Source organism: Monodon monoceros, unplaced genomic scaffold (genome assembly GCF_005190385.1).
Source record: "Monodon monoceros isolate NGI ecotype Baffin Bay Population unplaced genomic scaffold, NGI_Narwhal_1 Super_Scaffold_21, whole genome shotgun sequence".
NCBI classification, from domain to species: domain Eukaryota; kingdom Metazoa; phylum Chordata; class Mammalia; order Artiodactyla; family Monodontidae; genus Monodon; species Monodon monoceros.
This window is the reverse complement of record NW_021703778.1, coordinates 58,876,819-58,901,282: the sequence shown is the minus strand read 5'-3', so window position 1 is coordinate 58,901,282 and position 24,464 is coordinate 58,876,819. Positions and strand designations below refer to the sequence as shown.

Here is a 24,464-nt window from a genome sequence, read left to right as displayed (position 1 = left end):
TCAGCATCCTGTTTCCGTGTAGACCCTAGATCCTGAGGATGTAGCACACATCAGAGGTGTTTATTGTGATGGCCTGACTCATCCAAAAAAAAAAAATTTAAGCTTGGGCATTACATTTCATTTTGTATTAATTAATTTTAAAGATTTTATCAGGGCATAGTTCTACAAGGCCTGTTAGGAGAAGCCATCTGAGTCCCCGCCCCCAGTTCATTTCCTGCTCCCCAGAGTCAACTGCTTTCAGTTCTTGCAATGAATTGACTCTTGCTGGTCATTATATCCCGTCTCTAAATGACGTACTTATATTTCTATGGCCGGTTTTTCAGTTTGAGGCATTATCTGTTGATGCTTTACTATGGAAGAAGAGAGTTTTAGCTTGTTTTTCCACGCATACCCCTACCACACACGTATACCATTTCCATCTCCTCCTTCTCCCGACAGGTACATCAGAGTTTTAGCTAGATTGACATGTCATGGGCTCCTTTGTATCTTTCAGCGTCCCTCCTGGGTTGGGCACATTCTCCCGAGAAGACCATTTGAACCCACCTGCCTGTGGAGGATGCCTGCCTTCTGGAAGTCCAGTGTGTAGGTGAGGGTGGAGGTGTCTTCATGCTTAGCAACTTCTCAGTGCCTCCCCCTGCCTCCACTGAAGCTGGTATGACTCAGAGACCCTCTGAGAGTCTGGTACTCGGCGTTTTACTCTCTCCAGAGAGTAAACCTTCGACTACTGCCAGACCTGGAGGAGTCACAAGGATGGCAAGGGTGGGGCTTGGGGTGTAAACAGACTTCCACCATTTTTAGCCCCACTTTACCCTCTCCCCTCCCTCAGAGGTGTTTGGGGCCCCAACTGCCTAAGCCTTTCTGGAGATTCTGTGATGAGTTGCTTGTTGGCTTTCTCTAACGGCAGGTAAAGAGTCTGCTTTCCTGTGTCTGCTAATCGATTACCTCTTGTTCATCTATTCGATACTTTCTAGCTTCCAACATTTTCTTCCTGTTGTTTCCACTTACGTTCTCTTTGTTTTTGTAAGTTTATGTCTATAAGAAATAAAATTCTCTTCCTTGTTATACTAGTGAGATTTGGGGAGGTAATAGAACTAAATGTATTTAGTGTGCCATCTGTATCCTGAAGCCTGAAATACATTTGAGAAAGCTTTCACTGCAAAGTGGTCTAAAAAAAGGTTGTATTGCTCTAAGACTTATAGTTCTATGAAAAATGGGGTTGTTGAAGTTTTACTTGCTACTGAAAGTGTCGTTCTAGGACTAGGAGCATCATTGTTACCTGGGTGTCACCTGGGTGCTCCTTAGAAATGCAGAATCCTGGGCCCTACCCAGACCTATTGAATCAGAATTAGCATTTTAACAAAATCCTAAGATTCCTAAGAACCCTGAAGGCTGAGAAGTGCTAATATGAAACTTTACTCAGCTTCTACTGTAATTTAGAATAAGCTAACTATAATGAATTTTAATCTGGGATTTAAACATTTTGGTACTTTCCCTTAATAAATTATTCTTCACATTCTAGAGGTTGCTGTGAGAAAAGAGGAGTATATAAGTTTTCCTTTATAAACCACATAAACCGAAAATTCCGTGTCATTTACCAGATGATGTCAGACTGGTTATGTTCAGGCGTTTTCAGTTGCTCACATTTCAGGTTGGTGATGGGATTGTGTAGATTGTATCGGTGGAGTCTTCAGTCACACTTTGAGTGGTCAAAGTGAGCGGGTGGCTTCCCCTAGAGGCAAAGGATAGAGTGATTCGTTTTACTCCCAGCATCTATCCCAGTGACAGGCTTGTCTTCAGCTAGTGATTTGTGGGACGGGTGAGTCAGATAAGACACAATTCCTGTCTTCAAGATATTCAGGGACTTCCCTGGCGGCCCAGTGGTTAAGACTCCTTGCTTCCACTGCAGGGGAGCACGGGTTTGATCCCTGGTTGGGGAACTAAGACCCCATAGGCCATGCGGCACGGCCAAGAAAAAAAGAAGATATTCACCAACCAGCAAGAAATAAATTGGATAATTACCATACAGGGTTAACCTGTTCTAGGAAGAGTGAGCACAGAGAAGGGGCATCTAATGCAGCATTACTGGCAGAAGAAGGAGCAAAGGACTAAGTCTCTGGGTGAGTTTAGAGCAGGTGCCCTATGGGGAGTGTATCAGAATCACCTGGAGGGCTTGTTGGCCGCCCCCATCCTTAGAATTTCTGATCCCATAGGCCTGGGGTGGACCCACGAATGTGCATTTCTAACAGTTTCCCAGGTGCTGCTGGTGACTCTGCTCTCCCATTTTGAAAACCACTGGTTTAGAGAATTACAACTAGTTGTGGTGGCTGGAGTCAGGAGGCAGGGATGACAAGGAAGGCAGAGGCCTAAGGAGTGGGGATGCCACTGCGGAGGTGGTGGGGAGCCGTTGGCTGGCTTTGCAGAGGACAGTGATGGACACCCACTTACCTTTTGGAAAGATCACTTTGGCTGAGGCGTGGAGGATGGGTCCGTGGGGGGACCCAGTTGGGGGCCAGAAAACCGAACGTGTGGTTGATTGTAGCCATCCAATGAGAAATGATAAACACTTGGAATAAAAGCAAGAGGAGGGAAGAGCCCTAGAACTTGGTGGCTAATGGAAGTGGGAGGAGCCACTGAGGGCCAGTCAGATGTCTGGCTGGGTGTGTGTTCGGATTGTGTTACTCAAGACACAGAAGGAGAGGAGGGTCTGAAGCAGGGTCTGGAGAGGAGAGCACAGGAGGTAAGTGGAGGGCAGGGCATGTTGAATTTAAGATGCCAGCAAGATATCTGGGTGGACCGCGCGGTAGAGAGTTTCCCTCATGAGTCTGGAGGCCGGAGTGAGAGGTGTAGGAAGTCCCGTCACTTCTGCCACTTAACACTGATCTCCCGTGGTGTTTGTTTGGATCAGGCCTTGTGTTTGTAAAGAAACAATATTAATATAAACCTTCAGGGCCTTGAGAACACAGTACCTTTAAAGATGTTTTTTCAAGAAACATCTAATTTTTTGATTGGGGGGAAAAAGAAAAAGTTGAAGTGTGAGTCTTCTAACGTTGGAAGGCGGTTAATACAGCCACCTTCTGTCTGAGAGACCAGGAGATTGGGTTTTAGTAAAAACTTGAAAGGGGCAAAGTCACTTGACTGGTTTGCAGGCCATATGACGAACAGCTGAGACTAATTAGCTGGATTGTGGGTTTTTACAGAGATGCCTGATTTTGAAAGTTGATGGAGCAAATTGCTTTTCAAAAGACTCTTTTGAAAAACTTTTACAAGTAGGCGATTCTGACTTTCACATCTTTGTATTAGACAAAAAGTAACTTTTTAGAAGAGGACATGTGATTCCAAGTTGTCTAATTGTTGAAGTATTGGGAACGCCAGTCTCTAAAGTTTTAGGAAAATTAACCAGCGATTTATACTTTATCAAGGTATGCTTTTCCTTTTTTTGGTTGTGGGGAGGGAGGTAGAGTTCTGCCATGCCAATTTTCAAGTACTTAAAACATGTGCAATTTAACATAAAATGCCACTGCACATGTTAATTTTTTTTTTAAACAAAGACTTCAAGACATCTGCTAAATTTCTTGGGTTTAGTTTGAAAAGTGCATTTTCAGTTACCAGAGAGTGAGTATGAATACTGACTGCATTCTTCCTTTCTTTTCTGTACTTTAACAAAGTAACAGAGGCTTTTATTCTCAGATAATATGTTGAATAAGAGAGCCGATTATGGAATTGAATTGCTCTAAGAGTCTCGCTCATCCTCTGAGCATTTTATCCACAACAATTGAAGCTTATTGGGATTTTGTTTTCAATATTGTTAATAGCACTAGTGGAGAATTATATAAGCATGTGTTTTAGTATAAGATGTATTTCTTCTGTCAGTTAAATTTGCCTTCAAATTATTAATTTTGTGATGTTTGGAAACAGCATTGTGAGGAAAGGTCCATCTATTTTAGAGGTGCTTAGTGATAGTATGCAGGAATGAAAGATCTGGGTGATGAGTATGATGGGGTATCTTATTATACAATTCTCCCTACTTTTAGATATGTACCAGTTTGCTGGAACTGCCATAACAAAGTGTCACAGACTGTGTAGCTTAAATAACAGAAATTTCTTGTCTCAGTCCTGGAGCCTAGAAGTCTGAGATCAACGTGTTGGCAGGGCTGGCTCCTTCTGGGGGCTCTGAAGGAAGGGTCTGTTCCAGGCCTCTCTCCTTGGCTTGTATATGGCTGTCTTCTCCCTCTGTCTCTTCTTGTCATCTTCCTTTTCTGTGTGTCTCTGTTCAGAAATCTTATTATAGGGACACCAGTCACATTGGATTAGGGCCCATCCTAATGACCTCTTTTTCATTTGATACCCTCTCTAAGGACCCTCTTCCAAATCAGGTCATGTTATGAAGTACTGCGAGTTAGGACTTCAACATATGAATTTTGGGGGAACACAATTCAACTCATAACAGATAAATTTGAAAGATTTCATTACATCACACTTTGCCTCCACGTGCATGCAATAAGTATTTATTAAGCCAGGTGCCTAGACTGTGTTGGCTGTTGAGTGTGTGAAGATAAATAAGACATGGTCTCTGCCCACTAACATTGGTTTAATCATATGTATGGATATAACTTCGTGAGTGTGCGTTCACTTATCTCTTCCATTGAGTCGTGGCCACTTTCACTGTTGGGTGTCCCTGGAGACACAATCAGCATCTTGGCACAAGGGCACCTGGAAGGGCTGCCCTGCTCCGGAACACCCTCAAGCTAGGTGAGGAGAGTAGAAGGACCCTTAACATTCATCTAGTCTGACCTCCTCATTTCACAAATGAAGAAACTGAGGCTTCAAAGTGCTCAAGTCATTTGGCTGATGAGCGTCAGAGCCAAGGCAGTGTCCTGACTTCCACCCCAGTACATCATTTTCTTTTCTTGGTCACAGTTCATGCTTTCACCTAGGAGTGAACCCAAAGTCTCATCAGAAATCAGATGAGAGGGGGACTTCCCTGGTGGGCCAGTGATTAGGGCTCTGCACTTCCACTGCAGGGGACCATCCCTGGTTGGGGAACTTAGATCCTGCATGCTACGTGGTGTGGCAAAAAAAAAAAAGCCCATGAGAAAGAGACTTGATAAAAAGCCGACATTCTCTGTTGAGATTCTTCTAAGTACCAAAAAAAAAAAAGTTTTGGGGAGGAGTGTTTATTCATGAGGGCATTTCATCTATAGAATGTCCAGGTTGTAGTTAATACATCCCAAAGGAGTTTGCTTCCACCTTGGTTAGTTTCTCTGTCTCTTTCCACTTTCCCTTTATTCTTTCCAGGCACAGTGTTCAGTGACCCAGCAGCCATTAGAGTACAAACAACATTTTGTCTTCTTTCTTGCTGCTGCTGCCGCCCACAAGACAGGAACTGTGGTAGAAAGAGAATGCTGATGCAACCTTACCGGCCAGCAGGATAGCGCCACGGGAACCAGGACCTGCGCCTGTTTGGCAGGGCTGGGAGCCCAGGGCTGCCTCTGCCGCTGGTTCAGCATCTGCCCTTTCCAGTCCCTCAGTACCTGAGTGCTCACGGAGGACATGCTCCCCACTTCCCTCTGTTTCTCGTCTCTCTTTTGCTGTCATTCCCTTCTTCCTCCCTAGGAACTTGGTTGATTTATAGCTTGAGCCAGGGTGCAGCATATGTGATACCTGATGAGTCATGGAACAGGCCCATTAAAAACAAAAGCTGATTTTTGCAGAAGCCATCGTTCTCTGGGGCTGTCTTTGCAAGAGGACACCTTCCTGCTTTCTCCGGCGCTCCCGGTGTTGCTGTGGCGTGGCCGGGGCCCTGCCCTCTTGGCAGAGCAGAGGCTGGGTTCGGTGGGAGGTGGAGGGTAGGGAGGTGATGAGATGAGGGCGCTGCGTGAGAGGTGAGCTCGCATTGCTGCTGCTTCTCTGGAGGCAGGAGCCACTTTGCTCAAACACAGATGCAAATCATCCAAGAGCTGAGAGCATCGATTTTGTTGGGCTTCTCTTCTCCCTGATGTCGCCTGTAAAGGGGTCCTTTATTGTAAGTGCTGGATTTATCACTCAGCAAATATTGAATGGATCCTCTGTTTTCACAAGAAGGAGAAAGTCCAGACGGCTTTAAGCTGGCACCTCTGTGCGGTGGTGACTGACCCAGCCTATGGACTGTCGTTTGAAAAATTTCCTTCCTAGTGTCCTTCTTGGATCTCTCTGGCTGAGCCTTAACATTTTGGCTCTTCACTCTAAAAGGCCATCTTATCTCTCCCATTTTCTCAGTAAATCAACTGTGTTGATGGCTTTAAAATCCGTCGTGTTAACCCTTGTTTTTCTTTTGAGCCCTGTTTCTGTTTTCCACATGCCAAGTAAACACAACTCCCTGGATGTCCCTGAGACATGAGGGACATTTAATTGGTCTTGTCCCATACAGTATAACGTAGTAGTTGAGAGTGTGTCTGGGTTCAGATCTTGGCTTTGCCTTTTATTGGCTGTGTGACCTTGGAGAACTTACTTAGCCTTTCTATGCATGAGTTTTTTCTCATCTGTAAATTAGAGAATTCATAGTTAATGAGCTCTAATGAGTTAATATTTTAAAGGGCTTAGTAGTCAGTGAGTATTACTTATAATCATCTCAAACCAGCTTTTCCTCTCTTAGTTAATGATAATACCTTTCATTCAGTTTCGGTTATCTTTAACTCCTATACCAGTCAGTTAAGAAATTATACTGATTTTCTGCCTCCTAAATCTATCTTGAATTAATCCCTTCTTCTTCATCCCACTGTCACCAACACATGTCACTCACTGTCTCTCCTCATAGCTTCCTGGTCCTCTGTGTATTCCCAGTCTCCATGTGGCTGCCAGAAAGATCTTTCTAAGACACAGACCTTGTATTCCTCCTCTTCGTAAAAGCCTGTAGTGGCTTTCCATTGCCCAGAGGACAACACAAGATTTCCTAGTGCCATATAAGAGTCCTTTCAGGCCCAGGTCCCAACTCTCTCCCATCTTTTCAGCCTGTTGGGACACCTCCTGTCGCCTCCCCGTGCAGCCCTATAGCAGCATGCATCTGCTGAGGTCCCCTAAGTGCATCGTAGCCTTTTCCCTCTTAGACCTTTGCAAGTGCAAATGCTCTTTCCCGACTCCCACCCTCCCATTCAGTCACCCCAGCACCTGCTCCCTTCTCATGGCTCTAAACCGGGCCTGTGTTTTGTACTTCGAATGTCAGACAGCCCTTACCTAATTCCATCAAAACTCGGTTACGCCTTTCGGATTGGCATCTGTGATCATTTTGGTTGATGGTTTCCATGATCTTTAAAGGATAATGCTTATTTGACATATGAGGTGAAGTCCTTTACCACATCATATGTGAACTGTGTAATTTTTGTTCATTCACATTTGTCACTTGCGTCTCTGTGTGCTGATGTAAGTCCTTGGCTCAGGTGCCCCTCTGTGAGGCGGCATAGTGGGCTCCCCGCCCCTCTGGCCTTCTCTGCCCCAGGCCTCCTGGCTGCCCAGCGTTGTGTGCATATTTCTGTGACGTTCTTGTTCCACTGCATTTTCATTGTTCATTTCCACGTACAGCGCTTCTATTAGACGTTGCTTTTCTAGAGCCTTGTTCTAGGTGCTTAACATAGTGATGAGCGCAGGGCCTGTTCTCAGTGCTAACTTATTACAGGCATGATGTTTGAACTGATCTGCTCATCAGCCACGACCTGAATTTCTATCATTCATACCAGGCTCTCCCTCCTCAGTGTCTTCAGGCTTTGCTGGTATATCTTTGGATCATTGGTGTAGGACAGTCCACTTGTCAAATTTTATTTAAAATTATTAACACCTTTTGGATTGATATTTATATATCATTTTGCATTTAGTTCTGGTTATATTTAAGGACATTTGGTGTATGTATATTTCTTGGGAAATACTTCCGTATCTGTCACAGCCATTCTCCACATCATCCTATCCTTTATAATTTTTCTGATTTTGCATTTGCCTTTTTTGTTTTTTTGGCGGTGCCTCATGGCATGCGGGATCTTAGTTCCCTGACCAGGGATCAAACCCGCGCTTCCTGTAGTGGAAGCACGGAGTCTTAACCACTGAGCCATCAGGGAAGTCCCTGCATTTGTCTCTTGAGCCAAGTTTTCCTTTATTTATTTATTTATATAAATTTACTTATTTATTTTCTGCTGCGTTGGGTCTTCGTTGCTGCCCGCTGGCTTTCTCTAGTTGCGGCAAGCGGGGGCTACTCTTTGTTGCGGTGCACGGGCTTCTTGTTGCAGTGGCTTCTCTTGTTGCGGAGCATGGGGTCCAGGCGCAAGGACTTCAGTAGTTGTGGCACGTGGCTCAGTAGTTATGGCTTGCGGGCTCTAGAGCGCAAGCTCAGTAGTTGTGGTGCACAGGCTTAGTTGCTCCACAGCATGTGGAATCTTCCCAGACCAGGGATCGACCTGTGTCCCCTGCTATGGCAGGCGGATTCTTAACCACTCTGCCACCAGGGAAGTCCCCCAAATTTTTCCTTTAAAGCCACTTAAAAGTGTGTTAAAAAAAATAGATTGCCATCTAGTCTAGTTTTTATAGTTCTGAAAAGTGTTTAAAAAGTAAAAGTGATTAAGTGTTTATAGAAATCACAGAATGAAGATAGACTGTTTTTTGTTTTGTTTTGTTTTGTTTTTGTTTTTGTTTTTATGGTGTTAGAAAACTTACTGCTGGCAATGACCCTGGGGCTCCTTGGAGTCAGGTGCGAATTACAATTCTATATAGTCTTGTGATGTTTAATTTACTTTTCTTAGGATGAAAGACTCTAGAAGTTTGTTTGAGAGCTGCTTGCTGATTTCTATTTAACTGCCCTTTTTCATCTAACATCCCTGGTAAAATAGGTGTATTTCATGAAGTTAAATACAGACTTTAGTATAATTGTATAGGCCAATTGAAAAACAAAAAAAAAACTTGGCAGTTTTTTCAAAAGTGCATCCTAAATAATTAGCTAGAGTTTAGAAATGTACCTTCAACTTCTTTAATTTTAAAATGAAGATGTCACCTTTTTTTAAATTTTTAAATTTATTTTGGCTGTGCTGGGTCTTTGTTGCTGCGTGGGTTTTCTCTAGTTGCGGTGAACAGGGGTTACTCTTCGTTGCGGTGCATGGGCTTCTCATTGCAGTGGCTTCTCGTTGCGGAGCACGGGCTCTAGGCGCGCGGGCTTCAGTAGTTGTGGCACGTGGGCTCAGTAGTTGTGGCGCATGGGCTTAGTTGCTTTGTGGCATGTGGGATCTTCCCGGACCAGGGCTTGAACCCGTGTGCCCTCATTGGCAGGTGGATTCTTATCCACTGCGCCACCAGGAAAGTCCAAGATGTCACCTTTTTTTTTTTTTTTTAATTTTTAAATTTTTTGCGGTACGTGGGCCTCTCACTGTTGTGGCCTCTCCCGTTGCGGAGCACAGGCTCCGGACGTGCAGGCTCCGGACGCGCAGGCTTAGCGGCCACGGCTCACGGGCCTAGCCGCTCCACGGCATGTGGGATCTTCCCGGACTGGGGCACGAACCTGTGTCCCCAGCATCGGCAGGCAGACTCCCAACGACTGCGCCACCAGGGAAGCCCCAAGATGTCACCTTTTAAAAAGTGATAAGATCACGTTTAAAAAAAATTTTTATTGGATTATAGTTGATTTACAATGTTGTATTAGTTTCAGGTGTACAGCAAAGTGATTCAGTTATACACATATTCATTCTTTTTCAGATTATTTTCTCATATAGGTTTTCATAGAATACTGAGTAGAGTTCTCTGTGCTATACAGTAGGTCCTTGTTGGTTGTCTAGCTCATATATAGTAGTGTGTGTATGTTAATCCCAAGCTCCTGATTTATCCCCCACCTTTCCGCTTTGTTAACCATAAGTTTGTTTTTGATATTTGTAAGTTTGTTTCTGTTTTGTAACTAAGTTCATTTGTATCATTTTTAAAAATTAGATTCCACATATGCGTGTTATCATATATTTGTCTTTGAATTACTCCTCTTAGTATGATAATCTCTAGATCCCTCCATGTTGCTGCAAATGGCATTATTTTGTTCTTTTTTATGGCTGAGTAATATTCCATTGTATATATGTACCACATCTTCTTTATCCATTCCTCTGTCGATGGATATTTAGGTTGCTTCCACATCCTGGCTATTGTAAATAGTGCTTCTATGAACATTGAGGTGCATGTGTCTTTTCGAATTATGGTTTTCTCTGGATGTATGCCCAGGAGTGGGATTACTGTATCATATGGTAGTTCTATTTTTAGGTGGTTTTTTTTTGTTGTTTTTTTTTTGCGGTACGCGGGCCTCTCACTGTTGTGGCCTCTCCCATTGTGGAGCACAGGCTCCGGACACGCAGGCTCAGCAGCCATGGCTCACGGGCCTAGCCGCTCCGCGGCATGTGGGATCTTCCCAGACTGGGGCACGAACCCATGTCCTCTGCATCGGCAGGTGGACTCTCAACCACTGCGCCACCAGGGAAGCCCCTATTTTTAGTTTTTTAAGGAACCTCCGTGCTGTTCTCTGTAGTGGTTGTACCAGTTGACATTCCCACCAACAGTGTAGGAGGGTTCCTTTTTCTCCACACCCTCTCCAGCATTTATTGTTTGTAGACTTTTTGATGATGGCCATTCTGACTGGTGTGAGGTGATAACCTCATTGTAGTTTTGATTTGCATTTCTCTGATAATTAGTGATGTTGAGCATCTTTTTATGTGCTTTTTAGCCATCTATATGAAAAGCACATTTTTTGACTAGTAGAGGGAGATGGCAGATTGGGTAGGATCTAGTGCATAACAAGAGAGGTATAGTAAGGCAAGAAAGATGAGGAACCTGTTTCATACTCACTGTCACAGTCTTTTCTCCAAGTATCTGGGGAATACATTGACTTTTTTTTTTTTAAACTGTAGCCTTCAGGGTGAGTCACACAGTTGTGTGTGTGTATGGGCAGTGGGGTGGGATGAGGGGAGAGTATGGATGAGGGTCTTTGGATCTTTCAGCTTTTCTATTCTCTCCTGTTCTACACTGTTGGACTGTAGAATGCTTTCCCCCTAGGGAATCCCAGCTTTAATGTACTATTTAGGGCAAATTACTTAGAGAACTTCTCCATCTCCAGACACCAAACCCTTTGTACACTTCCTCTCAGAACCTACCTCACCTGTATCTAGGTTAGGTGTTAATCTCATGTGCTCCTTCCATTATGCCAGCCATAGGTACTAACCACACTTGGAGTCTTGCTTCAGTGGTCAATGTTCTCCGTTAGATGGTGAATTTGGCAGGGGGGGGGGGGGGGTGGGGCAGGTGCTGTATCTGTCTTATTTGCATTTCTATCACCTTGCACAGTGTTTGCCTGTGGTGGGCACTCAACTATTAAATGAATGAACAAAACAAACAGATAATAACCCCTCATTAAAACAGAACCTGTCCAGTCTTTTCTAGAGGTATAACCTCCCTTGATGCAGCATTCCACAAATCAGATTTGTTCATCCTGTTTTAAGCAAAAGGAAGTAACTATATTTCCCCCTCTATCCTCAGATTGTACAAATTAGATGATCATTGTGGCTGGTCTGGTTTAGGTTTGGAACCAAGGTTTTGAGGCATGGGCTGGCCCCTTTGGCTGGTAGTGTTGAATTGCAAAATATATATAAGCATCACTTTTTATCTCTCTTAAGATGCTTACCATTTTTGAAATCTATCACCCTCATTGCTAGGTGTTATAATGGGGGGGCGCTTGAACCCCAGTACTTAAAGTCCAACATAGTACTGAACAGAAATTCAAAAGACAGCTAATGATTTTCTGATATTCCTCTGGGGAGTAAAAGACTATTTCAGTTGAAAACTTTCTGTAATAATTACTTCTGTCTCTAACTGACTGCATCTTGAGTAACCTTTTTCTTTTGGCTCCAAGCTAGAGCAACGTATGTACACGTGATGTGTTACATTTGAAGATTGGTTTTGAATAAATCCTCTCAATTATGTGATACTTATTAGGTATTTCATTTTTTTATTCATTCAAATATTTATTAATGATTCTGAGAACTATAGCCTCCTCTCCTCAGGGATGGACATGGAAGAAACAGTGACTTTGAAAGAGAAGTCTTGGGTAGAGAGTATAGGCAAAGAGGAGAAGTCAGGAAAGTTAGAGAAAAAACTAGAAGAAAGGAAAAATAAAGATCAAAGGCAGAATAGTGCTCGCTTCGGCAGCACTTATAGTAAAATTGGAACGATACAGAGAAGATTAGCATGGCCCCGGTGCAAGGATGACACACAAATTCGTGAAGTGTTCCATATTTTTTTGTTATAAAGCAGAAACTAGCACACCATTGTAAAGCAATTATACTCCAATAAAGATGTAAAAAAAAAAAAAGGCAGAATAATTATAAAAGCTTGTAAATTAACAGATGGAAGAAGAAAAAAAACCCACATAATTTTCCCAATAGATTTAGGAACGAAATTTGATAAAATTGATATGCATTCATAATACTCATTCTTAGAAAACTAGTAATAGATGGTGCACTTCCTTAACCTGATAAGAGTGTGTACCAAAAACCTGTAGCAAATGTTATTCATCACAGTGAAACATTAGAATCAAGACAAGATTTTTATTCAGTACTTTTGGAGGTCCTAACTGGTACAGTAAGACAAGTAATATAAATAAAAGGTATAAAGATTAGAAAAGAAATATATAGAATGTATATATATGTGTGTGTGTGTGTATATATATATATACTACATATATATTATATATATTTAAAAGATGTCACTTATAATAGTCACAAAAATATAAAGTACCAGTAAATCTAAAAATGTACAAGGTCTTTATGAAGAGAATTTACTTTGACAACATTTTTAAAGGCGTTAAAGAAGACATAAATAAAGGTAGAGATTATACATTACATGGATAGATTCAATATCATGAATAAGTCAGTCTTCTCAATTTGATCTATAGATTTAATGTACTCCAAATCAAAATTTCCTTATGGTTTTTGAGGAACTTAGATGGAAGTGTGAAAGGTCAAGGATGTCCACAGTGAGGTAGAGGGGCCTGGTCCTCCCAGATATAAACAATAAATATAAAGCTGTATTATAAAGCCATAGTAGTAGTTAAGACCATATGACATTGGCCCAGGGATAATGAAAATGACCAAAGGAACAGAAGAGAGAGCCATGAAACAGATCTAATCAGATATGGTGACTCACTAGGGAAAGTATAATTTTTCTCAATAAATGGCACTATGATAATTAGGTGTCCTTCTGGGGAAACTAATGAAATTGGGTTCCCACATACACCTTAAAAATTCCCACAGGATTGAAGACTTAATGTGAAAGGCAAAATCTTTTAGAAAATAATGTAGAAGAATATCTTTATTACTTTAGGTAAAGAAGGATTTCTTTCATGATATGAAAAGAACTATCTATAAAAGTTTGATAGATATGACTACTTTTTTTTTCACATTAAAAAAGTGAAAAGACAAACAACTAGGTCCTACTGTGTAGCACAGGGAACTATATTCAATATCCTGAGATAAACCATAATGGAAAAGAATATAAAAAAGATTCTTTCGCGCTCTCTCTCTCTCTCTCTCTCTCTCTCCATAAACTGAGTCACTTTGCTGTACAGCAGAAATTAACACAAGATTGCAAATCCAACTATACTTCAATTAAGAAAAAAAAAGTGAAAAGACAAACCACAAACAGGAAGAAGATATTTGCAACCTCTGTAACTGACAAAGGACGAGTAGCCAGAATATATGAAGAACTCCTGCATGTCCGTAAGAAAAAGACAACCCAACAGAAGGAAAAGGGAAAGGACATGACTATGCTCTTCCACAAGAAGAAATCAAATGGCCAACAAATTAAAAAAAAAAAAAAAAAAAGAAATTGAATGGCTCAACCACATTAGCAATAAAAGAAATGCTAATTTAGATACAGTGTGTTACCATTCTGAGAAGTCTGACAATAAAATGTTGGTGAAGATGTGAAGTTGGGAGAGTACAACAGTTATGCTGGACAACAATTTGGCATTGTCTTGTACTGAATATTATTGAACGCGCACATACCTATGCCCCAGGAATGTCACTCTTTGGTATCTGCCCTTCTCCCCTGGTATGTTCTGAATTGGTTCAGATGTGTTGAGACAGTAAACGCTTCTTCTCTCACGGTTGTTGGGCAGGGCCTGGCATTGCTGGAATGCCCAAATCTGTGGCCTTCGATTATGAGCATTTGACCCAGTTCGTCAAACAAATAGCATGAAAAAGGTTGCCAAACAATATCCTGGAGAAGCTCTTGCTGGCATGCATCAGGAGATGGTGCATATGCGTATTTATAGAAGTGTTGCTTTATTTTAAATGAGAACAAAAACATGGGGGACATGGTCTAGTTAGCTAATTCTCTTCTGAAAACCCACAGCCATTAAGTAATTAGAAAAGGGTTTGGGCTTGTCATTTCTTAATATCAGCGGTAAAAGTGGTAATTATTTCAAGCCGAGTGAGAGAGGCAGAGAATGAGGCTGAAGGAAAATGATATACCCCTGGCCAGTATATATTTTTATTAACATGTAGTCAGATGGGTGGGATATAGGGTGATGTTTTGAATCTGAATTGGTGCCCTAATAAAGGCTCCCCAAAGGAGAGAACAGTCTAGAGGCAAGGAGATATCCAGCTGTCCTCCTTGACATTTCCCTTTTACTTACTGTCAGATACTAGAGGCATGATGTCTGCAAATGAAGTTTCATCACAACAGCAGGGACTTCCCACCATGTCCCATGTAATTTAGCTTGAGTGAGAACACCCTGCTGTGATCCTTGGTCTTGTGTGTTCCCTCTTCTGTGGTTTGTACAGTCATGGCCTTCTTTTTGGACCTTTCACTGTTGGCCCCTCTGCCTCTGTCCCAAGGACAGAGATAAATGTGGGACCATAGTGAAAGGGGATGGTTTTCAAGCACTTCTCTGTCATGTGGCTTTGTTGACCCCTAATTCTCAGTCTGTCCCAATCCAATCTCATCATCTTTTCCCTCCAAAAATCTGGGGGCCACCCACAAGAACCTTCTGCCCACTTCAGCTCTCTCCCTTCCCGAACTTCAAATATCCTGTTTCTGTCAGCAGCCCCATTTTGCTGTCTTGGTCACCGAGTTTCATTCTTGGTAGTACTTTCTCTTTGCTGCTTCCTCCTCTACCCAGTGAGGCACTGCATTTTATTATTATTATTTTTTTATACTATAACCATTTTATTTACCATCAAGAATCCACAAAATCAATGCAGATGTCTCTTGGATCTTTTCCATCTCATGCTCATGTCTAGGCTCTCGTCTTTAAGGAGTGAGAGGTGACATGAGGGACAGCTGCCACCATGACCCCATTTAAACGTCTCGTGGCTAAACTCTTCAAATGTAGAATGTTTGTGTAGGGAAGAGACCATTGAGTTCAGCCGTCTTATTTCATATTTGAGGCAACAAGGCCTGGAGAAGGGGTGGTGACCCATGCTGGATCACACGCAGATGGTAGCAGAGCTGAAACGAGTACCCAGCACACTGACGGGTTCGTTGTCCAGCCTTCTTCAGCTTGCCACATTGCCTCATAAGCATTCCTTTGAATTTATAGCCAGTTTTATAGTTATTTGTGGATTTGTCTTATGTTTCTCTGACTGTAAATTTTGAGGGAAAGAACTATATCGTATTTACATTCGTAGCCTTTGAAGTAGTTAACAGGGCTTCTCAATACTTGTTAAATTGCAGTCAAAACATGTTCTTGCACCAAACATTCCATCTTTCCTACTCACCACCACTGAGCTAAATCCCTTCCGGCTTTGAAGGTGTTCAGCTAAGGCCCTGGTTTCTGCTTGAAGCCTTGGTCAGATTGTGCCCTGTTTCTGACCTCTTGGTGTCTTTAATCCTCCCAGTGATCTTTCTAGATAAATACTCCCATATTGAGGAAACAGGCTGGGAGAGGTTATGTGACTTGCCCGGGATCACACAGCTAGGAAGTAAGTTGCAGAATCCAGGTGTTCTGACATCAAGCACATTTCACTTTTTTTTTTTTTTTTTTGTGGTACGAGGGCCTCTCACTGCTGTGGCCTCTCCCGTTGCGGAGCACAGGCTCCGGACGCGCAGGCTCAGCGGCCATGGCTCACGGGCCCAGCCACTCCGCGGCATGTGGGATCCTCCCGGACCCGGGCACGAACCCGCGTCCCCTGCATCAGCAGGCAGACTCTCAACCACTGCGCCACCAGGGAAGCCCCCCATTTCACTTTTGATATCCTGGGCTGGGTGACATTTTGCTTCCTGATTATCTTGTCTTATTTGTCCTTTGTTGGAAGTGAGTTCATTTTATTTGCTCATCCCAATTACCAAGTTTTTGAGGGTTCTCATATTTCTCTTGTGTCATTTGTAGTTGCCAACACAGTACCGGACACATAAACTGCTTATCAAATACTGTTGAGTTGGGGCTTCCCTGGTGGCGCAGTGGTTGAGAGTCCGCCTGCCGATGCAGGGGACACGGGTTTGTGCCCCGGTCCAGGAGGATCCCACATGCCGCGGAGTGGCTGGGCCCGTGAGCCACGGCCGCTGAGCCTGCAGGTCCGGAACCTGTGCTCCGCAGCGGGAGAGGCCACAACAGTGAGAGGCCCGCGTACCGCAAAAAAAAAAAAAAAAAATACTGTTGAGTTGAATGCAAATATAATTTAATTTATCAAAAAAGAGCAGCTAGGGACTTCCCTGGTGGCTCAGTGGTTAAGAATCCGCCTGCCAATGCAGGGGACACAGGTTCGAACCCTGGTCCGGGAAGATCCCACATGCTGCAGAGCAACTAAGCCCATGCGCCACAGCTACTGAGCCCTCGTGCCACAACTACTGAAGCCCGTGAGCCTATTGCCCGTGCTGCGCAACAAAGAGAGGACACTGCAATGAGGAACCCACACACTCTAATGCTCGCCAAAACTAGAGAAAGCCTGCGCGCAGCAACGAAGACCCAACACAGCCAAAAATAAATAAATAAATAAACTTATTAAAAAAAAAAAAAAAAAAGAGCCGCTATCAGTGGAGCTCCAAGACACCTTATGAGTCATTCCTGAATGAAATCAGCAGGGAACAGAGGGAAACAGAGGAAGGAAAAGGCTGTCAGAGAAAGCCAGATGGTAGACACAATTAGCAATTGAGTGACAGCTGGCCTGTTTTAAGTCCAGCGGTGAGGTGTGGAGGGGAAGCGACACACAAGAAGAACATTCCCGGCAATACGCAAGTTTACTGGGGAGCTGAGGAATGGGAGAGGAGTACTCAGAAGTAGTGTAATACCTGTCCAAGTTAACCAAGATAAAGCACTCATACATATTGAGAAAACATTGGTTAAAGGAATATCCAGAGCATGATGTCGCCTAGGAGGACTGGTTTCCAGGCTGAGAGTGGAATGGGTAGAGAAACTTTTGGCTTAGTTCGTGGTCATACTGTTAATTACTGAGACTGTGAGAAGAGGAACATAAGTAGGTGAGGATGTTGCCATTGAAACAACTTCCCTTCCCCTTTCTCTACTACGGCGATCAGTAGGGTCTCAGTCCTGAGCCCTGATGGTCAGAAGTGAAGGGAACTCAAATGATTGCACGTGTCCTCTGTGCACAGAGGTGTGTTGTGATGGCCAACTCCATGGCTTTTCCGATACTGCTTCATTTCACTTTCTTCTCTGTGTATTTCCCCTATAAATTAGTGAGGTGCTTTAGAAATTCCAGTACTTTGGTAACTAAACTATATTCCCAATTCTGCCTTTTTCCCAAAACGGTCATGAAAATCCACTGACAGACCTCATGCCCCAGATTTTGGTTTGGAAAATCACACTGCATCTCCTGAGTAAATAAACATTTTGCATCTTAACAAAATGTAACACCTCTTGCACTAGAATGTATGCGGTAAATGTCCAGTTTCCTAATAAAAGCTTGTTCTCTTGCTGATTCATAGTTTCCTTGCTAACACAGAATCTTTATTTTGTGTTATATAAATCCTCTTCTTACCCATCCACCCCCCCCAAAAAAAAAAAAGAAAATAGGAGCTTGGTTCCCATAGGTGTCCTTATCCCAGGCTTGGCTGATGACAAAGTCAGGTATGGCTTTGGGAACCAAGTTCTAACCTGGATGCTTGACTTTTCCATTTGCCCAGGGCAGCTGGAGGAAACTTAGTGAAGGAACCTGTTTGGGTTTATTAGGGAGCCTTTGAAATTGGATAGGTTAAGCAGGGGAGAGCAAGTAGATGGAATAAATTGTCCTGACTTAGAAAGGAAGAATCTCTCTGGCTTTTGATAAAGTAACAGCTACCTGGGTCTTTTCTAGGTGTTGTTCCTACTGGCTCTGATGAGCAAGTGGTCTTCCCAGTCTGTATGGCTAGCTGTCCTCCTGAATTGCTCAAATCCACAAGCCATCTCTCCCCTTTTTGATCTGCTCCTCACTTTTTTGGTGTTTGACTTTGATGTGACTTTGTCCACCTGTCTGGGACCTCCATTTGTATCTCCCCCTTCTGGCCTGAAGTTGGTTCTATGCCATCTTCATATGAGGCTGCCTGCTCTGGTAGGGAACACTAGGGATTGCTCTGTTCCCGTCTTCCCCATGCCCTTTCCTCCTTCCCTGGAACTTTCTAATGGTTCTGAGTAGCAGTCCTTTCTTTTTTTTTTAAAATTAAATTAATTTATTTATTTATTGGCTGCGTTGGGTCTTCGTTGCTGCGTGTGGGCTTTAATTGCGGTGAGCGGGGGCTACTCTTTGTTGCGGTGTGTGGGTTTCTCATTGCGGTGGCTTCTACTGTTGTGGAGCACGGGCTCTAGGCACACGGGCTTTAGTAGTTGCAGCATGCGGGCTCAGGAGTTGTGGCTTGCGGGCTCTAGAGCACAGGCTTAGTGGTTGTGGTGCAAGGGCTTAGTTGCTCCGCGGCATGTGGGACCTTCCTGGACGAGGGCTTGAACCCGTGTCCCCTGCATTGGCAGGTGGATTCTTAACCACTGCGCCACCAGGGAAGTCCCAGTAGCAGTCCTTTCATATGAAACATTCCTCATGACATAGCCATTAGCTGGAACAGGCGGTTCTATGGAGAAAATATAATACTAGCAATTTCTTTTGAATTTATAGAAAAAAGTCAAGTTGGTGGAGAGAATTTTAAGTTTTTCTCCCATCAGTTTTTTTTTTTAAATTTATGCTGCTTTGTGTTATCCTGTGCTGTACTTTAGTACAAAGTGGCTTCTGACGTAGCACAAAATAATATATTCTCAGTTATTTTAAGTTTGCTGTATCAACATTTCATTGTGGTCTTCAAAGCATATCTTGACTTTTGAGGGTTCCACCCAAGCATAGGTTGTTGAGTCCATTGAGACTGACATGGCTATGCTTTATAATGCCCTTTGGGAAAAGATCACCAGTGTCGCTGGTTATAAACATCCTCCCAATAGTTCCCTTTTTCAAGAACACTGGTTTTCTGTCCCAAGGGGGATGCTACCCCTTGCTTCACTTCTAGCCAGTTTGGTCTAGATTTTCCCTAGACTCTTCAGCCTTAGATCCACAGCTCTTCTTTCCCTTTGATTGACCCAGTGATCATTGTCCTTTCCTACAGACTTATTCTGTGAAGCTCCAGGTAGCCCTTCTTGGAATTCTTACCAGGGTCACCCAATACATTCCAGATTTTCAATCCCAGATAAGAAGAGTCCTAAGGTTGTGGTAAGGGGATGAGATTTGAGAGATGGCATTTTTGAGGTGTCAGTTTGAGGTGTTTAGGCAGGCAGGAAGTGTTGGGTACAAAGTGGAAGGTAAAAGAGATGATTCAGAGCCATTTGAGGTCGAGCTTTCCACGTTGATTTTCCACATGTGTACAATGGAGCACTTGTTAGGACTTTGTTGGGTCCACAGGCCTTGGAGGTGGGGTCTTACCTTCACTTCTTTTACCAGAGTGGTTCTACTTTCACCTGTTTTATATGTTAAAGTGCCAGGTAAGATTTCATGTGAAGAACCTTGCTAAAGAAAGTTTGCAACCAGCTGGACCAGAGCAGTTTTCTGAGGGAGCGAAAGATTTGCTGCAGTGACATTATGTAGCTTTTCTGAGACGCTATGCAAGAGTATTCAGCTGGCTGTGAAAACACTGATCTGCTGTGAACAAGAAGTAACCCAAGCTTAGCGTAGCTCTAAGTCAGAGAAGAAGCTCCCCAAACGTATCATGTCTGCAGTGCTCTGTAACAGAATGTTAGGATGCAGCATACTGTGTCCATTCCTTACGGCTCAGTTGTCCTGAGTAAAAGCCAACATGTGCTGAACAGATGTGCCTGAGCCTTGCTGTCGTGTACTGAGTGTGGCTCACATATGCTTCCTTAAATATTCTCACAAGAGGGGACATGTGAATCCACTCCAAACTTTTTTTAAAAAGGAAAGAGAATGACAAAAGCCTAGTGCAAATTATAGCCTTCTCAATTAATGACAGATTTATAAGAATTCCAAATAATAGGTATGCACTAAAGGCAGAAGCAAATAACTTAGCCAGGCAGTAAGTGAACAATTTGGAGGTCTCTAAATGTGGTATATAACTCGTTTGGCTGTAACTTTTTATTCCAGTTAAAAAAAAATAACAATAAAGAGAAAAAGGACATTTGAATAAAAGTTTATAGACTCCTAAAGAACCTCAGTGGGTCCCAGAGTTCCACAGACTTGAGGCCTCTCTAATAAGAACTGCAGTGCCTTATTCTTTTATGATGTGTTATATTCATCTCGTTTAAGACATTGTCTTGTGCTTATTTTCTAAAGACAAATACCATCCAGTTTTTTCTCGAAACCTAACAGGTGAAGTAGGAAAACATAAACAAGGATATATCAGATTGAAAAATACAACTAACTAGCTTGAACTAGTACATACGTAATTCTGCATACAACAAACAGGGAATACAGATCCTTTTTACGCAACCAGGGGACATTCGTAAAACTTAACAAATCCCCCCAAATGTGATATTAGGCAGCATTTACTGATTCAAAGGTAAGAAAATTAGAAAAAACAACAACAATCGCAAAAAAACCAACTGTGATCTGACAGGCTGATTTAGAAATAGGCTGGATGGCTGCAAGTACCTCAGTCCTCTTTTGCATAAGTAAACCCAAGGCACGCCCTAGTCTATAAAAAGCTGTTGATAGAAATGCAAACAGTCCCTGCTAAGACTGCCTACTGCATAGGTGGAACGGGGCAAGAATCAATAAGAAGTGTATCAGATTGGACCTGCACCACAGGTGAGTTTCTCTTCTTTCCTTTTGATTCAGCTATTAAAGAATATGATGTTTAGGGAGCAGTTAAACATGTATTGTAAGTATATTAAATGGAGAGAGTGGGCCTGATCGAGGACCAGGAAGACCTGTAGCTGGCTGTTTAGAGCTTATTGACACCAGACGAGAGAGGCTAAGAATCCTAGTACTGTTGTTTTGTGGTGCTAAAACATCAGGAAATAGTTTGATTTTTCTGAGCCTATTTTACTGTTTTTAAAAGAACTAAGTTAACACATGTGGAATATTTACAGACACTAGTTTTTTTAATTTATTTGTTTTTTATCTATTTTTGTCTGCGTTGGGTCTTCGTTGCTATGTGCGGGCTTTCTTTAGTTGCAACGAGCGGGGGCGACTCTTCGTTGCGGCGCGCGTGCTTCTCATTGAGGTGGCTTCTCTTGTTGAAGAGCACAGGCTCTAGGCATGCGGGCTTCAGTAGTTGTGGCGTGCAGGCTCAGTAGTTGTGGTGCACGGGCTTAGTTGCTCTGCAGCATGTGGGATCTTCACAGACCAGGGCTCGAACCCGTGTCCCCTGCATTGGCAGGTGGATTCCTAACCACTGCACCATCAGGGAAATCCTCAGACACTAGTTTTTTAAACTCATGATTAACGTGTCAGTATGCTGCCTTTTTATCAGTATATGGTAAACCCCAAACTGGCACAGTGGAGAAGCAATTGGGTTTCTGAAATGGCTCTGTTCCCAGACTTAGCTGGGGGAAAACTTTCCTTATTGGAAAAGCAGAAGTCCCTGAAGACAGAGTAGCAAATGAGCTTATGGAGAGTCCAGTACCTTTAAATTGATATAGCAGCTCACTGTTATAAGGAAAGCACCAGTATTCATGGACTGGTGTTGTTGGTGTGAGGTCAGTTTTTGCACACACAAACTTTAGTTTGGGAAGAGTACGTGGAGATGAGGGACAAGAAAGAGTAGAGAGGCTCAGGGTAATGAATAGAAGTGGGACTGTTAGAACCCAACGTGGGGGTGTTGTAGGGTGGATAGGAGACTATGGAAAAGAAAAGCAGCTGTGCATGGGACTTCCCTGGTGGTGCAGTGGTTAAGACTGCCTGCCAATGCAAGGGACAAGGGTTCGAGCCCTGGTCCGGGAAGATCCCACGTACCGTGGAGCACCTAAGCCCGTGTGCCACAACTACTGAGCCTGTGCTCTAGAGCCTTCATGCCACAGCTACTGAAGCCCGCGAGCCACAACTACTGAAGCCCGTGTGCCTAGAGCCCGTGCTTCGCATCAAGAGAAGCCACCACAATGAGAAGCCCGCGCACCGCAACGAAGAGTAGCCCCCCCCCCGGCCGCAACTAGAGAAAGCCCGTGTGCAGCAACAAAGACCCCACACAGCCAAAAATAAAAACAAACAAATAAATAAAGTTATATATATAAAAAAAGAAAGAAAGCCAGCTGTGAAGAGATGGAATCCTGTGTGCTTTCGTAAGCCAGACTGCACCTGAGAAGCATATCCCTGGGGGTGGAGAACGGCTGTGCCCTGGTGTGGTCAGCGTGGGTGAGGCTGTGGTGTAGGCAGGCCGAGGGAGAGGTGAAGCCCTGTCCGGTGCATCTTAGTGGCCTTTGTAAGTATCTGTGTGCCAAACTGATGCTTCATCTTGGCCTTCAGAGTAGGGTGTGTGGGATAGGAGCCCTCACCATTCACAGTTTCTGCAAGTATACAGTTACAGTATCTCATCACAGAAAAGTTGAGGTATGGTCTATGCCCTTTGTTTAAGAAGTCAGGGAAATGGTTACAGTACACTGTAGAAGTCACCCTTACAAAACAACAGTGAAAATAATATCCTGGTATGCAAATGATTGGGCCTGGAAGGGCAGGGTGGTGGTATATTCTGGACACAGTGTCTCCACGGGGTGAATAAATATAGAGCACTCATTCTAGTTTTTAAAAAAGGCAATGGTAAAGGAATCGCTCTCTTCCCCAGCTACTGCCAACTCAGGGATATTAATCTAATTGTTTTTATTATTTGGACAGTCATCCTCAACAGGTCTTGATTCTTTTTTAATTCACAATTGCTTTTCCATCCTAAAATTTTTCTTGGAATGAAAGAAGCATCATTGCCTCATCACAAAGTGAAGTGATTCTTTTCTTGATTTGGTGCATTTCCTCTGACAAATCAACATCTTTCCTGTGTTGCAGCACATGAAAAACTTTGAGAGAGGTGAGATGCAAGAGGGCAGCTAGGCTGTGTTGGTCGGAGGCCTTACAACTCTCGCATATTCCGGGAGGACTAGGCTTGGCAAGAATCCCTGACTCCGTTTCTAGGTCATAAATGGAAAGGTGTTCTGTGTTTTGCAACCTTGGAAATGTACTTTTTTTTTTTCTTTTTGAATTTTACTTTATTTTTTTATACAGCAGGGTCTTATTAGTCATCCATTTTATACACATCAGTGTATACATGTCAATCCCAATCTCCCAGTTCATGGAAATGCACTTTTCAATTTCAAGTCCTTTGAGCGCTACTTGATTTGTAATCCTTCCAGTCCTGGCTGCGGTAGCAGCACGGTCACTCCTAATATGTCCACCTTTGAGTCTTGGGCCCAGGAGTTTGGCATCACTCTGACATAGCCAAAGGCTCTTCACTTCTACCTCTTCAGAACTTAATAGCAGAATTCCCTCTATGAATCAGTTGGTCTTGCAGCTACCTTCCAGGTAGCTTAGGTCACTCCTCCTTTTCCATTTTCGTAAAATGTTTTTACTCCAGTTTTTAGGAGATTTATTAGGTTCAGTGTCCCTCTTAAGGAATAGTGGAAAAAGCACCAGTCTTAATGCCATAAGGTCAGTGTTCATACCTTAATATCTCGTAGTCATAAGAACAGCTACGATATATTGACCATCATGCATTTTGCTACTCACTTTACACCAGTAGGTGGTGGTCCCCTGTTTGAATTGAGGAGACCCTGACTCCAACACCTATGTCTTACTGTTTTCTATGTGCTCACAAAAAGCAACCACTGAGTGGGAGTAGACTTTACACGTTTTGCACTTCCGTGGACTTCTTGGAGAATTCCAAGAATTTCCTGCTTTACAGTGTCATTAGGAAGCACGTTTAGCCATGGGTGGGACATTCCATTGCAGGGACATGTGGTTGTGGCCATTATGGGGCTACTTTCACCTTATTTGAGATATTACTCGGCAAACCAAACAGCCACTCCTATTGCCACTGTTTTGTCTATATTTTACAAAGGACAGTTTCTGTAGTACGCCTTT

General features: G+C 43.1%; 1 protein-coding gene and 1 non-coding gene across 2 annotated transcripts in view; both read left to right on the top strand.

The window, feature by feature from the left end:
• Positions 1 to 24,464, top strand: part of RAB27A (RAB27A, member RAS oncogene family) — a 73,615-nt gene that overhangs the window by 12,424 nt on the left and 36,727 nt on the right. The window lies entirely within an intron of this gene.
• On the top strand, positions 12,168 to 12,274 carry LOC114905455. The gene has a single exon (XR_003796279.1). It is a non-coding gene; the product is annotated as a U6 spliceosomal RNA (small nuclear RNA).